This window comes from Cajanus cajan, chromosome 9 (assembly GCF_000230855.2).
Source record: "Cajanus cajan strain Asha chromosome 9, NIPB_CcT2T_4, whole genome shotgun sequence".
Taxonomy (NCBI): Eukaryota; Viridiplantae; Streptophyta; class Magnoliopsida; order Fabales; family Fabaceae; genus Cajanus; species Cajanus cajan.
The window spans coordinates 24,839,400-24,855,982 of record NC_138525.1 but is presented as its reverse complement, the minus strand read 5'-3'; the positions used below and the strand labels follow the sequence as shown (position 1 = coordinate 24,855,982).

The 16,583-nt window shown below is 34.3% G+C and overlaps 1 pseudogene across 1 annotated transcript; it reads left to right on the top strand.

The window, feature by feature from the left end:
* Positions 1–6,863: 6,863 nt before the first annotated feature.
* Positions 6,864–15,118, top strand: LOC109807455 (uncharacterized; annotated as a pseudogene). The gene is made up of 16 exons (XR_014429427.1): positions 6,864–7,172; positions 7,334–7,659; positions 7,754–7,808; positions 8,061–8,149; positions 8,279–8,322; positions 8,450–8,474; positions 8,608–8,656; positions 9,334–9,372; positions 9,489–9,606; positions 10,185–10,312; positions 10,527–10,884; positions 11,478–11,596; positions 12,164–12,368; positions 12,844–14,079; positions 14,188–14,259; positions 14,467–15,118. The product of XR_014429427.1 is annotated as an uncharacterized LOC109807455 (transcript).
* The last annotated feature ends 1,465 nt before the right edge of the window (positions 15,119–16,583 follow it).

Sequence of the window (16,583 nt, the reverse complement as noted above, 5' to 3'; positions counted from 1 at the left end):
TTAAATTGCCTAAAAATTCCATACAACAGTCTCTAAAGCAAAGCACATTGAAATAAAATAACATTTCATTCATGATTATGTTCAAAAATGAGTTTTTGACATAAAATTTATTAACACTAATCATTAATGGACTAATATTTTTACAAAAGCTTTAGCTGAAAAACGTTTTAAATTTATTAGAGACCATTTGCATTTAAAATACACTTTAGACTAAACATCAAATGCGTCATCCTGCATTATGTTTCATCTAACATGCATTACCTTATGCCTACGTGTCATTTCATTAATCTGACTCGTTATATGCACACTAACATATCATCTGAGTTTTTGAAAAGGTATTAGGTGCATTAATTAAAGGCTCATAAATGCTAAACATCATTAGATGCATTGGTTTATGAGAAAGGTAATGCGTGGAGAAATGGAAAAGATAGAGGCACATCACATCAGCACCTACAGCCTATTATCCCCTCAATCTACAACCATGATGCTCAAACCTTGCATCCACTACTCAACAAAACTCAATTGTTTTCCCTCCACTCTCACACTTTCTCAAAAACACTCTTGCGAACCCCTAACTTTTCATCTTCTTCTCCAAAACTCTCTCTACAAACACCAAACCCTTATCTCAAAATGACCCCCAATGTTTCTTCATATACTCACAAGGTACCTATGGAAGAGTACTTAGGATTTGTTTTCCTGCCAAGCAAGACGATAGTCATGTAGAAGGTGCAATACAAGGGCTATATGATGAAGTCTTACCTTGACCACACCAATTGGACCAAGTTTGTTGAGTTCAAGTACGACTAACACCACGCTCTTTACGCTATTTTTGGACATCTACCATCTAAGAACCACTTTCCATCATCAGACGAGTGGACCAAATTAAACTACCATGAGGGTAAACCACTAATCATTGCAACTATCTCTAATTGCAAGGAAGAAAGAGAGGTTTACAAGGGTGACTTGGAATTTGCCATCACTTTAGGAGATAATGGATGCGTTCATTTACTTCAACGACCCATGACCCTAAAAGAGGAATGAGTTGAAGAAGTTCCTCCAAATGGCCAACCTCACTCTGTTATGCAAGATGTTCCATAACCTGTTATTCAACATATTCCTTCCGAGGCCAGGATCTCACGAACATGTCCATTACTTAGACAGGTTCTACCTCTACTACTTGGTGTTGGGGAGCCAAATCAACCTACCAAAGTTGGTTTACAACCACTAGAAGATGCGCGTCTCGTAGCATGACCAAGAGAGGAGTAAAAGAGACCACATATGCTCTTCACGAAGGTGATTCAAAGAGTTGGGTTTGATACCTACCTCTTCACCATTAGAATAGACAGTGGTAAGGTGTCTATGACCACCTTGAGGAAAATGGGTATAACCCATCTATTCTCCTAGGTGAGGAGCCACCCACTGACCCTGAAGACGAAGCCAAAGAAGCCCTTTTAAAGAAAACTACTATAAGTTTCCGCTAGACCCATAAGTCCACCCAAAACACAAAAGCCTCCTCACCCTCCAAACCTCAACCATAAACCATTATCTCTAAAGCCTTAAAAAAACATGTCCATGAGACTTTGTCAAATCCAAATGATATGCCACTCATGCACCGTGTTACCCATAAAACCTCCACCTCTAGTAATGAGATCATATCCCAATTTCCTCAACCATTTCAACCAAAACCCAAACCTTAACCACAACCATCTCAACCTCAACCTCAACACCTCAACAAACCACCCTTCATCCTCTATCTACCCACAAGCGATGCCTTGTGCATGACCCAAGACCTACACCTACCCAAAGGGACTAGAAGGAGGAGCAAGTTGTGAAATGTCTAAAGCTTCAATTTGTTGAGGAAACCAAGCAACAGGCCTTGATGGATACTGCTTTAACTATTCTAGAAGCCCAATAGTTGGAAGTTTCCCTTAGTTTGTCGTTGAGCCAACCAACGCTAGCATAGTCTCAGTCTCTTCTAAAGACTCCTACTCAAGCTCAAAAGGAGCCTTAAACATCAGTTTAGGAGGTACCCCAAGCTTTATCTGAGGGGAGGCTCAATCTGAAGGTCTTGCTTAGGCTAATGTGGTTGATGGCAAAGCCACAAGTGTGGATTTTGTCTGGTCCATCTTACAACAACTTTGTACCACAATTTCCAATCTTAGTGGAACCTGTGTGTGCAAGGTTTGATGTCACATTGTCAATAGAGGTTATTTTGAATGTTAAACCTCTCAATGTTGATAATTCTATGGTGGAACCAAATCAGAGGGATCCAAAGGATTTCATCTTTATCATGCCACCCTCTGATCTAGTAAAGTCTGATGATAGTAGCACATACTTTGAATAAGCAAGGGAAATAGAGCACCTACAAGAGGAGATGAGAATTGATGATGATTGGACACCACCAATCTGTAACTCTAACTAGAGATTTGCCTACTTCAACTTCCAATAGTATGAGGCCATGCATCTTAATAGTGAATATGGAATTGTTATTCGCCCCACTACTAAGATGCAACCTATTTGAAGGGAGATCGATTTGAACTACCTCCTTGGCTGGATGGTAAGATTATATGATTTGTCAAGCCACAAAAGAGCGAAATGTAGAATCTACTCACTTCCAAAGCTACTATTGAGTTAAGCATAGAATGCACTTCTCATAACCTTCCCTTTATGCTTGGAGAGCTATATAGACCATGGATGATTCAACCCTTGACGAAATTATACATGCAAGACATTATCTCCAAAGATGTAATTCACTCCATCTATAAAGCAAGGAGAAGTTGGTTCAATATGAGTTTAACAAATTCCATGAGTGTTATGCACGTCACCATACCTCACATGATCTCTTTCCTATCGGTGAGAAGCTTGAATGATTTCTGCCAACCAAGGGACAATACTTTATTGTCTACCTTCTCCCTTCCAAGATCGAGCCAACAAGCTTCAACACTTTCTCTATCAGACGTAGGTTGTATTGTTATTATCCTCCATATGATATTGCTGTTTATATCTTTCTACTTGGGAATATAATATTCCTATACAGAAGAATGTTCAGGTTGCCAACATCAAATTAACCAGGCCCATCTATTTCATCTACTTTTTTGCCACTAGTAATTCTACCTCTCCTCCACTCGCCATTGAAGAGGACTATGACAAGGTGATCGTTTGCGTATATCAAGCTATACACTATACTCTAAGGAGGCAATCATGCTCTAAACGCAAACTCAACAAGTTGTGTCTCGCCTCAATATCGACCTGAGCCTAACATGGAGGATGACTTGGGCTAGCTTTTGTTGGTGCCAAATAGGGGAGTGTGATTAAGTTTTTGCTTGCTTTGCTTTGATAAAGTTTTTAAAATTCTGAACAATTTTACAATTTTTGCACTGATCCTAGCAATTGTACAACTCCTTACTCTAAATAAGTGTTATATTGAATATATTATGCATGTTTTGTTCTAATGCCAAGTTTTATGCAAGTTATATTCTTCAGATTGTGCATGTTTTTAGGGGAAGTCCCCTATGGATTGCATGTGGTACCTAAGGTACATATGTATGCTCTAATAAGCATGATAAGAAAGAGATAAAACAAGCATGTTATGTCATACATAAAATACTTTTGCATGTTCTACTCTGAAATGCTAAAACTAAAATTCATATGATTTGTATGCACACTTAGTTTGACATGCTCTTAGAATTAAAATTGAACATCATTCTTGTTGCTCTAGTATGATCACTTAGTTTGTCTCAAACGATATATTGAATGATGATAAAACTAAGTGAATGCGAGAAAATACATGTTTTTGAAGAATGTACTCATAAAAATCAATTTGCTTGAATGATCTTATTCCATCTTAGATGTATGCATTACATCACTTAGATAAAAGGATCCCAAATCACTTTTGCACCTTTAAGAAAAATATCTTAAGCCAAATTGAAAAAGCCTTTCAAAAGTTAAAAAGTTAAAACGTCTTTAAGAAATATATTTTTTGAAAGATGAAAGTATTTCAAAAATTAAAAGTCTTCTCGTCTTACCGAAGAAAATTTTTTCTAAAACAAAGAAAATTTGACATTTCAAAAATTCAAATATGTATTTGTCATCATAAAAAGGGGGAGATTGTTAAGTCAAAAGACGATATTGGATCTCTCAAATTTTCAAGTTTTAATGTTAATAAGTGAAACATTTTTACAAGAAAAAATGTCCTCGAAAATGTTTATCAGACGAAACATACAATCTGTCTCATATACATTATATGTTCATTATTTTTTTAGAGTAATGACAAATTTCATTTGAATACTTTATTCCTTAACAAATTGAACTAGAAAATCATCTTGGAGCTCACAAATTTGTTAAAGAACACATAATCATGCTTTCTATCAGAACCAAGGAAGAAGATCCTTGAAATCATTAGGCATTGTTGTTGTTGCTTTGTCCTGACATTGCTTTTGCAAGTACCATTTGGTATGAAAAGATGATAAGTAGCTCCCTTGATCAGATAAGAGATACCATTTGGTGAAATGCATTTAATGCTTTCATTAAATAAGTCAATGATTACCCTTCCCATCACATGGAAATATATTAAGATGAACGAAGAAAACTTGTGAGTTGAATTCAAAGTATTACAATGGTCATTTTCTCTAAAACTACTATATAAGAAGATTCGAAGCTCAAAAAATAAGTGTCAACAACATACATAGATACATTTGTATAGAAACATACACACTCTATAAATTATACTTGTGTATAATCTTTATTCTTTATTGTAAATAGATTATTACTCTATATTGGTTGTATAACGTCTAAGTAAGATGAACACAACATCCCTATAAGCTTCATAACCATTGTTATAAGGTTGATTCTAGAGAGGTTTGTCTATAAAATAATACTTGATTAAGCTTAGGTAGACTTGGTTGAAAATAATACTTGGTTGTTAAGCTTGAAAATGCTTGTTGTGAAAAAAAATACTTGGGTAGTTGTTTGAAGAGACAAATTAAAAAATAATTAGGGTTCATCCATAAGTGGCTTGTTGAAAGAATATTTGTATCTTTGTTGAAAGATAGTAAAACTCAACCTAATTGAATTGAGAATTGGACATAGTTTCGGTGGTTGAAATGAACTAATATAAAAATACCCAATTTTTCGTCTAGCTTCTCTTTGTCCTCCATTTGTCTACTATTATTACTTCACTACGTAAAAAGTGCAAGTTTTTTATACACACTACTCAACCCCCTTTTAGTGTTTATTTTTTCTCCACATATCTTTATTGTCACAAAACAGACATACACAAAAGAATTATTTTCTATTGAAAAAGGAGAATAAGGATAGGAAGGATAAACATAAAGAAAGAGATCAATATGATGGTTATTGTGTGACTACTAGTACTAGTGATGATCTTGTTATTGTATGCGACCTTGATTTAGTTAATCTTATATTTGATGAGAGCATTTGAATGATAGATACTCCATTTTTTCTCTCTCTATTATATATAAGTAATAAAAAGTACACAATTTTTGTTCTCAAATATAAACAAAATTCAACTACTTTTGTCTCATTTAATGATACTCTCCCTAAAATGTCATTACTTTAATGTCTGACTTTTTAGTTGCAACACTTGTTTGAACATTTATAGCAAGGCAATTTAGGAAGAATAATATTAGGTTAGTAAAATTTAATGTAATTAATTAATTTCCTTAATATGTGTGATTTCTTTTTGTTTATAATAGAGAACAAAGGAAATAGTGGTGCTATACAACATATTGACAAGGAGTTTTTCACTTTTTATACTTCAAGTGATTTTGGAGTTTTAAAGATAGGTATTGATAAAGTATCCAAGGTGATTGTTGTTGGTGATGTTTACTAGCAAACCAACATAGGGAGTTGCTACTTATAGGAAGTTAAACATGCTCCAAATGTTCATTTTAATTTGATTTATATGAAGATTCTTGATGATGGTGGTTATGATAACCATTTTGATTTTAGAAAGTGGGAACTCATTGAAAGTAACTTGATTATGGCTAAAGCAGAGAATTTTTGTAGCTCACCAAATATTTTAATTTAAGTTGAATTAATAATATGAGATAGAAAAAAAATTCAATGTTTTTATTAATTAAAATGAAAACAACTTAAATTTTTCAAATAAGATCTAAAACATGAGAATTTTGAATAAATAAAAAATGACTTCAAAAGAATTTTCATCTACTTTTAAATATATTTATTTAAAAACATAGTTTAATATAATTTTATGTATAAAAGGTGGCATAATAAATAAAAGTAAAATAGAATTCTTAAAAAAATATGAACTCAAATTTAAGTCAGTTAAAATTTAGTTTAATTATTAGTACAATAAAATCAAAATACCAATATTTATTTTTAATTTAATAAACAAGCATAAATCATTCTCACTGAATTAATTTTTATAAAGTTAAAGTGTTATTTGTTATTTCATGTTACAACTCCATGTTCAAGTTGAGAATTAATCTCAGTTTTTATTAATTAGCTATGTGTGCTATCAAACCTTATAAATAATTTTCGACTATGTAAGACGATAATAAAATAGTTCCTAAATTATAAAAAATGAGAACACATTACAAAATTACAAAATTAGAAACTAAAATGGTAATTTACTCCAAATTTTATATTCAAAGTTATTTATCAAATTAACTTATCTAATTTTTGTCTAACAACTCTAATTTATGATTATTGTATGAAATTGGAGTCTCACAAAACATATTATTATTTTTTAAATCATTGTTAGATAGAATTTATATAAATAATTTTTTATTAGAAATAAACTATCAATTAAAATAGAATATTTTAAAAGTAATATTGTTAAATAATATCTTTATATGCAAACCTAGTTTTCATTTTCTTGTGAGGTGCACTCTACCGAACGCTTCTCTTACCGATCACTTCGTCGTGTTTTTCATTCTATTTTTTCGCCAACTTTGTTAAACCCATTCCAACTCAACACTATTCTCTCTGTCGTTTAGTGCCTAAGTGCCATGCGTTTCATGTTCAGCGTATTCCCTGCGTGCTTTGAGAACTCTAGCTAGGGTTTTAGGTTCCATCTCAAATTCGACGCATCTACTGCGTTTTCACGCTGCTTCTTCCAATCTCGTCGATTTCATAGTTAATGCTTGCTCTTCCCTCTCTTCGATCTGCGTTTCTTCGCTCGATTAAAGGTTAGGTGTAACTCGTTGCGATTTCTAGCTTGGTTTTGCATGAACCGGTTCTTGTTTTGGTGCTAGGAAGTGGAGAATTCTTTGCTTAGAGTTTTATGTGATCTCTATGTTGCTCACTTTCTCTCTTTTTGTTTCATATGTTGCGATGAACTGCAATGTAGAACCTTCTGACATTGGATGGAAATTTAGGTGTATAGTAGGGTGTTCATTTTGCCAGCAATACAATGCAACGTGTAATTTTCCTGGTACACTGTTTCATGTATGGTTTACGAAGTTGACGTGAATTGGGTAGAATTTGTGTTATAGAAGCTTGGAAGTGCACCAGGATAGTTCCACACTTCCACTGTATTACTAGGATTGGTGTTTGTTTGCTTATTTAAGACGGTTTGAGTTTTGATAAGTAAGCGAGGTGATGGCAAAGAAGATTCCAACGGTGTTTATGGATGTGTCCGTAGATGGGGATCCTGTTGAAAGGATGGTTTTTGAGGTGCTTTTTTGTCTCTATCAATTGTCGTTTTCAATGATGTATGAGGTAATGTTTGCAGTATTTGATCTTACTTTTGGTCGTGTTTCCCTCTCAGCTTTTCTTTGATGTTGCTCCAAAGACTGCTGAAAATTTCCGCGCACTATGTACAGGTAACAATTTGAGTTTCATGAAAAATGTTGACATTTGTTTATTGGACCCTTCATTTTCTGTGTAAAACGGCCACATAACATAACTATTACTTATCTGCCACCAACTAACTAAATACCTTATTGGATATGTTTTTGCAATTTGCTTCCATGAATTGGGCATGAAAATTTGGAACTTAATAAATTGTCTTCCTAATCAACGAATAACTGATCCTCCTACCCCATTTTTTATGAAATATTTTATAATGTGTTCAGGAGAAAGGGGAGTTGGTCCAAATACTGGCAAATCATTGCACTACAAGGGTTCTTTCTTCCATCGGATTGTAAAAGGCTCCATTGCCCGGGTGTGTTTTTTTTAATTTTTCTTTCATGTAGATCATCTTCAGTAGTTCTCTATGTCTTCTCATTTTTGTGGTTAAGAATGGCTTAGTAGTGGTCCCTCTTTTAGTCAGTTACCGTTGTTTATTCTGTAGGATGCTGATGGTCACGACTTCCTTTCTTGTGATATAGTTTTAAGGTTGTACTTACTAAGTTATAAGTTATTCATCCTCATTATTATAATTAGACTTGTGATGATCAAACACAATTTGTACAAATTATTATCATGTGATTGTGTATGTTAATGGTTAGTTTTCTTTTTGCAGGGTGGTGATTTTGTCAATCGAAATGGTATGTAACTATGTATTATGTTGATGCTTGATACATTGCCTCCTATTATGAATTATATCTCTGCTTTTGAGGATTGCATTTAATATAGTATATGTAGTCACTTTCTTTTATGTTTTATTATTTGATCATTCAGTTGTCCAAGTTGCAAGCCTTGTTCCATTTTCATGTTTCCTGTGACAATGGTAATTTCTTTTCTAAGTAAATTAGGAAACTAACAGAGCTCATTTGCATGTATATAGATTGGCTTGTAATTGAGTGGGGACTATGAAAGCAATTTGATTTTCTTATTTTGGTTAATTTTTGGATATCACTATGATTTGGGTTTGTGGTAATTTTAAATTTATAGCTGTATTTTTCATATACTTTTATCTGTTCACTAACTTCATTTGTTCTCTTCCTTTTTTTTAGGGTCTATTTTTAAAAATCTTGCTAGGCTGTGGTGGTTATTTTTCTTCTTTTATCAATTTATCTTGAACCAATACAAAGCAAAAGGACTCCTGAATAATCACATGTAGTCATTTCTCGTACTTTTTAGTTACATTTCTGAACAGTAGGCTTGTCTTAAAACCTGTTAAACATCATTGACAATGATCTCTTATCCTTTGTTTGGCATCCCAAATGCATCACATGTTGTATACTACATGTGGTGGTTAAACAAAGCAAAAGGACTCCTGAATAATCACATGTAGTCATTTCTCGTACTTTTTAGTTACATTTCTGAACAGTAGGCTTGTCTTAAAACCTGTTAAACATCATTGACAATGATCTCTTATCCTTTGTTTGGCATCCCAAATGCATCACATGTTGTATACTACATTGTTCTATACTCCCACATCACATTGTACTGTTTGTTTAGCAGGGACTGGTGGAGAAAGCATATATGGTTCCAAGTTCCCCGGTAAGAATCCTAAGTTGCAATCTTAATCTACAACATGGATTTGGAACTGTATTATGTTTGATTTATGTCTCCGAGTTTATTTAGTTCTTACAAATTATCCATGTGATTTATTTCAGAGGAGTCACCTAGATTAAAGCATGATGCTCCAGGCCTTCTATCCATGGCAATTGCTGATCGTGACACTCTTGGTTCTCATTTTATCATTACTTTTAAAGCTGATCACCATCTTGATAGGTTTGTTTGTATGGCTCATTTCCAATTGTATTTATCATTTAGGTCCCATTTGGATTATTTTATTTACTGCTTAGCTCATCTACTGAAATGAGCAACTGTGAAGTATTTTTTTACTGTTTTGATGAAATGAACTTGTTAAAACAGCTCTTGAAACCCATATAAGCCGTTTTAGGTTTATTTTTATAAGCTAAAAGTTAAATGTAATGAACACAGGCCTTTTTGAAAGTTAAAAAATATCAGTTTAAGTGGTAGCTATTTTTATAATAATTTATCAATTTGCTTAAATTAACCATAATGTATTGTTAAAATTCTATTTTTGCTTTAGTGTTTCTCCAAATATATATAAAAATTCCATTTGGTTAATATGGATTATAGAGTGAACTTGAGGCAATGGAGAGCTTATGTTGCAAGATTTTCTCTAGTAAAGTACATGTGTATACTGCGTATCCAAGTGGGGTCTTTCTCTCTTATTACTGAGTGGGAGAGAATGCATTGCTTTATTTTTAGTCATTTTTTTCTCTGAGGGGAATTAAATGCTCAAATTGCTTATCTTGTTCAATTGTGAGTTAATTTTGCAGGAAACATGTAGTCTTTGGCAAGCTTGTGCAAGGGCATGATGTCTTGAAGAAAATCGAACATGTGGGTGATGAAGAAGGACTTCCAAGTGTAACTGTTAAAATAATTAATTGTGGTGAACATAATGAGGGTGAGAATTGCTCAGCCCTTTATGGAGAATTCTAAGTTCTACCATTAATATGAAAAATTAAATCCTTAATCATCTGTTAGAAATTTCGTGTCCAACTCTTTAAATGGCAAAGCATAGCATAATATTTTGTTTATTTGATGTGAATGTGTTATATCCCAGCTGGTTCTCATTTCCGAATATATTTGATCTGTTGTTTGAATCTTTACCTTTGTAGATGGAAAGAAGATAAATAGATCAAAAGTGGGACGAGATGGATCTTCTGAAACCAATAGTCATGAAGTGGTGCTTAATGGAAAAAACAAAAGATCTTCCGGAGAAAGAAGGAAAAGGAGAAAGTACTACTGGTCAGAATCTGATAGCTCCTCAGGTTCTGACATGAAATCTTCAGAAAGTGATAGTGATTCTGAGTCAGATGTCTCTTCATCATCTTACTCAAGTTCCTCCAGCAATGACAAATGGAGAAAGAGAAAGAGGTCTAGGAAAGATAAAAATAGACGTGGAAAAAGAAGAGACAAACACCGAGACAAGAGAAGAAGAAAACAAGACAAGAGGTCAAAGTGTAGATCAAGAAGGTATTGGTTCTGATTAAACGGTTTGTTATGATTTATAGATTCCACATTCCAGTTATAGTTGCTTGTTGCTTGGGAAAAATTTGTAATAGCCATGTAGATCTTGTGGTTTCATGAGTTGTGGTTTATTCTATTAGTACATTGCATGTTAGTTAGTTATGAGTATAATAGCTGTTGTCTTATTACATGTAGCTGCATTCATTGCTCTTGACACGAAAGGTTAATCTATTCATTTGGTCCCTACACTTGTCCCATTTTAAGTTTTAGGTCATGTATGAGAAAACTGTAAACTTTTGTCCCTGGACAGTTTTTTGTGGCAATTTATCAGCACCAGAGTTTTTGTTTCACTTTTACACTGCCAGAAATTTTTCCCTGATGTTAGCAATGGAGGCCAAAACTTATCTTTTATGTATGTGCAGGGACTAGAAGCATCTAGTGTCCTTGTATAAGGACTAAAACAAGTATAGGGACCATGTGAATATTCTAACCTGACATAAAAATTTATATGCATTGAAGGGATTATAAATATTTTTTAATGTAACAACTCCTACATGGTTCTAACAGTTGGTTGCCACTGAGATTGTGTTTGGTGTTAGGGAATTGGCTAGTCATACCGATTTAGATAGTGAAAGTAAGAGTGAGAACAGCTCTGATGGCGGAAGTTGTGGTGCTCAAGTGAAAGATCAGAAGCATAAAGATCATTCTCGGAGACATGGTAGTTTTAAGTTCTTCATTTTTTTTAAGGTTGTTTTGTTTATGTAATATAGTTTATCTAATAAATTATTTTCTTTTACCTTGTCTCGTTGAGAAAAATCCGGAAATATAAGCTGCAGTTTTGCAAAATACTTGATTGTTGTGGGCCTAGTTTTGGGTTGCATTGTATATTTGAGTTGTCACCTGAAGATAAAACTCAACCTTGGGTTCATATATCTACTTGGAGGAGATAGGAGGGGAGGCTTTTTTTATTTGCCTAACCTTGTTGATACCATATTTGTGAATTCCTTTATTTATTTGCCTTCCATCAATTGTTCACTAGTTGTAAGCTAGGAGAAAAGTTATATAAGTTTCCCTTTGAATTGGCAATATAAAACAACTGCTTTTGTACAAGTAAAATTGCTTTTGCTGGTACTTAATATCTGTCATGTAAGTCACTTAAATGCAACTCCTACAAACTTGTAGCTTGTGTAAGGACTATGCTATTGTGTAGATTTTATTTTTTTTGTTTTCTATTTTGGTGGTGTGTAATGTCATGTCTTCCTTTTTCTTCCTTGTTTTGTTGCAGCTGAAGGTCACTCTTCCTTAGTTGTGGAGAAAGAATTACCTCCTATGCACCTTAAAAAGAGGGAGAAACGGGATATGCTAGGGGAGGAAGAATTTCCAAAGGAAAATGGAGAGCGGCATAGCAACAGCAATGGGACCAAATATAGATCTGACAAAAGTGAAGGGAGGCAGCCTGACATAATGGATGATCAACAAGGAAAATCTAGGTATGCTTTCTAATCCTGTCATAGCTTAGTTATTTCTTATGCTTACCATTTCTTCAAGATTTGGTATTTTATTAAAGGCTTAAATATGTTTTTAGTCCCTCAAATTAAAGACAAATTTCTTTTTGGTCCCTCAAATTTAAAACTGCTGTTTTTAGTCCCTGTAATTTTTAAAAATCTTGTTTTAGTCTCTTAGGTCACCAATAACATATTTAAAAGTGACTAATTAAGACAGTTATGAAATATCAATCAAATTTAATGTGATATTTTCACTAATAGAAATACCAATAGAGAGATTTTATGCAATAATGTTTGATAAATTTCTTAACAAAATTTGAATATAAGGATTAAAATAAGATTTTTTGAAATTACAAGGATTAAAAACAGCAATTTTAAATTTGAGGGACCAAAAACAGATTTACCCTAAATTTGAGGGATTAAAAACATATTTAAGCCTTTATTAAAATTTGATGAGCAGGAGTCAAAGTATGAGCCCGAAGCGAATCATGAGTAAGAGTATGAGTATTAGTCCCAGGAATGGGAACCAAAGCCCAAGCATTAGCCCAAAAAGGAGGTTGAGCAGAAGTCCAAGTGGTTGTAGAAGCCCTTGCCCCCCATTACAGAGGATTCTGAGAAGAAATCCTATTAGAAGCATAAGTAGGAGTCCAAACAGAAGAAGCATCAACAAAAGCCCAGTGATAGGCACGAAGGGGATAATTGTTAGTAGAAGCCCATTGAAAACTCACAATCATAGAAGTGTTGGTAGAAACCCTGTGAGAACTCGAAATCATAGAAGTTTCGGCAGAAGCCCTATGAGAACTCGCAATAATAGAAGTGTCAGTAGAACCCCTGTGGGATCCTGTGGTCATAGAAGTGTTGATGCAAGCCCTGTAAAATCCCTTTCTCGAAGTAGTCCACCCAGAGCACCATCACAAAGATCAATCAGCAGAAGTCCTGTGAGAACTCGCAATCATAGAAGTATCAGTAGAAGCTCTGTAAGATCCCTTTCTCGGAGCCATAGTAGGAGTCCACCCAGAGCACCATCACGAAGATCAATCAGCAGAAGTCTTGTGAGAACTCGCAATCATTGAAGTATCAGTAGAAGCCCTGTGAGATCTCGTGGTCATAGAAGTGTCAGTGCAAGCCCCGTAAGATCCCTTTCTCGGAGTCATCGGAGGAGTCCACCTAGAGCACAAAGATCAATTAGCAGAAGTCCTATGAGATCACGTAATCATAGAAGTGTCAATAGAAGCCCTATGCGATCTTGTAGTCATAGAAGTGTCAGTGGAAGCCCTGTAAGATCCCTTTCTCGGAGTCGCCAGAGGAGTTCACCCAGAGCACCATCACAGAGATCAATCAACCGAAGTCCTGTTAGAGTGTCAAGAAAGAGCATTAACAGGAGTCCAGTTAGATCGTTTGCCAGAAGCTTGAGCAAAAGCTCTGACAGAGTCCCTGTGAGAAGCATTAGCCGAAGTCCAGTTAAAGTCTCAAGCAGAGGTAATTACCATAGTTATTCTAGTTGTAGCCCTGTTTGTAGGGCAAGGACTCCTCGTGGTAGGAGTTTGTCTAGGAGTGTGTCACCTGATGCTTCCCCAAAACATATCAGAAGGGGAAGAGGTTTTAGTGAACGATACTCTTATGCTAGAAGGTATAGGACTCCCTCTCAGTCTCCTATGAGATCATCCGGCTACAATGGAAGAATTGACCGTGCCAGGTAAACCAGTTAAGTTGTATATAATTTCAAATTAGTCATCAATAATCATAATAAGTTGGTATTGGGTATGAGAGTTAAATATGTTTCTTTTACACTTTCTGCTCTCAGGTATTCAAATTACAGAAGGTACTCTCCTAGGCATAACAGGAGCCCACCGCCTCGCAGAAGAACTCCACCAAGGTTTGTCTTTTATTTATTTATCTTCCTATATTATTTGCATTTCTTAAAAAATTTTAGTGGCATGATTTATTTCTCATCCCGATTTGATTTATTTGTTGAGACATTTTCTTTCCTAAAGCAAGTACTTTCCTTTCCCTATGCCATTGATTAATAATGATAGCACCACGCATATTGAGTGCACATGATTATGTAAAAACCTATATGCAGGTTCTGGAGCAGGAGGAGCAGGACACCATCTGTATCACACAGCCCACGTTACCGACCTCAGCGATATAGCCAAAGTCGTAGCCCAGTTCGCAGTCGTTCACCTGTTAATACATATCGATCTTGTGTGGAAAGGAGCAGGGTGTTATCTTGGAGGAAGAGTCCATCACGATCTAGGTCTTCAGTGGAATCACAATCTCCCCAAAAAGGGAGCAGGTCAAGGTCCTCATCCAGAAGCCCAGATGGAAAGAAAGGCCTTGTATCTTATGGAGATGGTTCCCCTGACTCAAGCCAAAGGTGAAATACTATGTCTGGTGAAATCGTCACCTTCATTGTGCTCAAGGGTATTATTTATCACCTGCTGCGTTGTTTGCTTGCTGGAATTCGGGAATATCACATTTTTCCTTTATAAGCCAAGGTTTAGTTATTTTCTTCTATTAGAATTGAATACAATGCAGTTTTTTGTTGTGTTTGTTACGGTGTTTTCCGTATGGCCAGTATGTGTAAACCCTCACCCCCGAGTTATTTCGTAGTCAGTAAAGTCATTTGAGTTGAATTATGAAGTTTTGGCCTGCTGTTAAAGCCTAATTTAGGTGTGAAACTCTGTTAGTATTTCTATATATTGGACAATTAGTGTAATTTGTTATTTATATCATTGTTTAATGGCACATTATTATTATTATTATTATTATTAGTTTATCTAAACAAAATCTTATTTTATTTTAAATAAAACACGACCTTAATGTCGTATTTGCACTTAATAAATAGCCTCTTGTCAACATGCTCATAATCAGCAGTTATCAGAGAGGTTTAGTAATCTTGTTTTATCGTCTTTAATGAAATGAGTTGGCAGTAAAAAAAATGATGGTATGAGTTGTGGTTATCGACTGGTATGAAAAAGGTGCATATAAATTGAATACTAACTTGAACAAGTGTTAAACATTTGGCTGTTGAACTATATTGCATTATGGCACAGACCAACTGAGCCAGCTAAACCTAACTTCCCTGACCTTGTATATGATTAGAAGTTAGATTCTTCTGTCACTAATGATCAGTTACAGTCAAAATGGCATAATGGGAACTAATTCTATAAGTGTGCGTTTGAAAATCAATTTTGATCTAATTAGGGATGAGGAAGGGTCTGGTTGAGGTGGGTTTATTTTTGGCACACCTTGACTTGAAACTTTGACCGCATCATTTATTTAAATCGGAGTTCAACCTGATCAAGCAATATATTTTATGGGATCATGTCAAAATCATGATATATTTAAGTTTATTGGCTCTAGAACTTACTTTAACACAATAATCCACTGTAAAAAAACGAAGGTTGCAGACCTTTATAATGTTTTAATAATAAAAAAAGGAGATATAAAATAATATAAATTGCACATTTAATTTCTATATTTTTTGTTAATCTACAATTTAAATTTTTATATTTTAAAATAGTGACATTTAGTTTCAGTTTGTTCAATAGGAAATTTACCATTATTTTGTTTTCTATTATATGGACTGAATATTAGAAATAGAGTCCACAGTTGTTATTTTTTTTCAAATAATAGTATCATGAATTTAGGAGTTAACCTTAATTAGTAATTAAGAGCTATAAATAATTATTTATAGAATAAAATATAACGAGAGCAAGCAATAAGTAAAAAATTCTTGACATGGTATCAAGAGTCTCTTAGCTTGAGATATATTTATTACTTTTTGGCTCTCGACTTGATTTTTGATTCAAATTTATTGTTTCAAGAGTTGATTGTATATCATTTTGATTTGGAGTTTTGTTGTCGACACCTCCTTGTTCGTGGTTCAAAGGTTGTTTCTTGACTTATTTTTAATTTGATCTTGGCAACAAATAATTTTTTCCATCGCTTCAATTGCAAAATTTATGTTGTTTGGGGATTTCAATTTAAGATGTTCATCAAAGGAAAAAAGTCTATGAGGTCATGTGAATGGCACCCATTGACATTGATGCATTTGTTACTTGGAAAACAAAGGATGCCCAAATTATCACTTAGGTTCTTGCTTCCATTGACCCACTCATGATTAATAATTTGCATTCCTTCTCTACTGCAAAGGTTATGTGGGCCTATCTGAAACACATTTACAATCAAAATAAT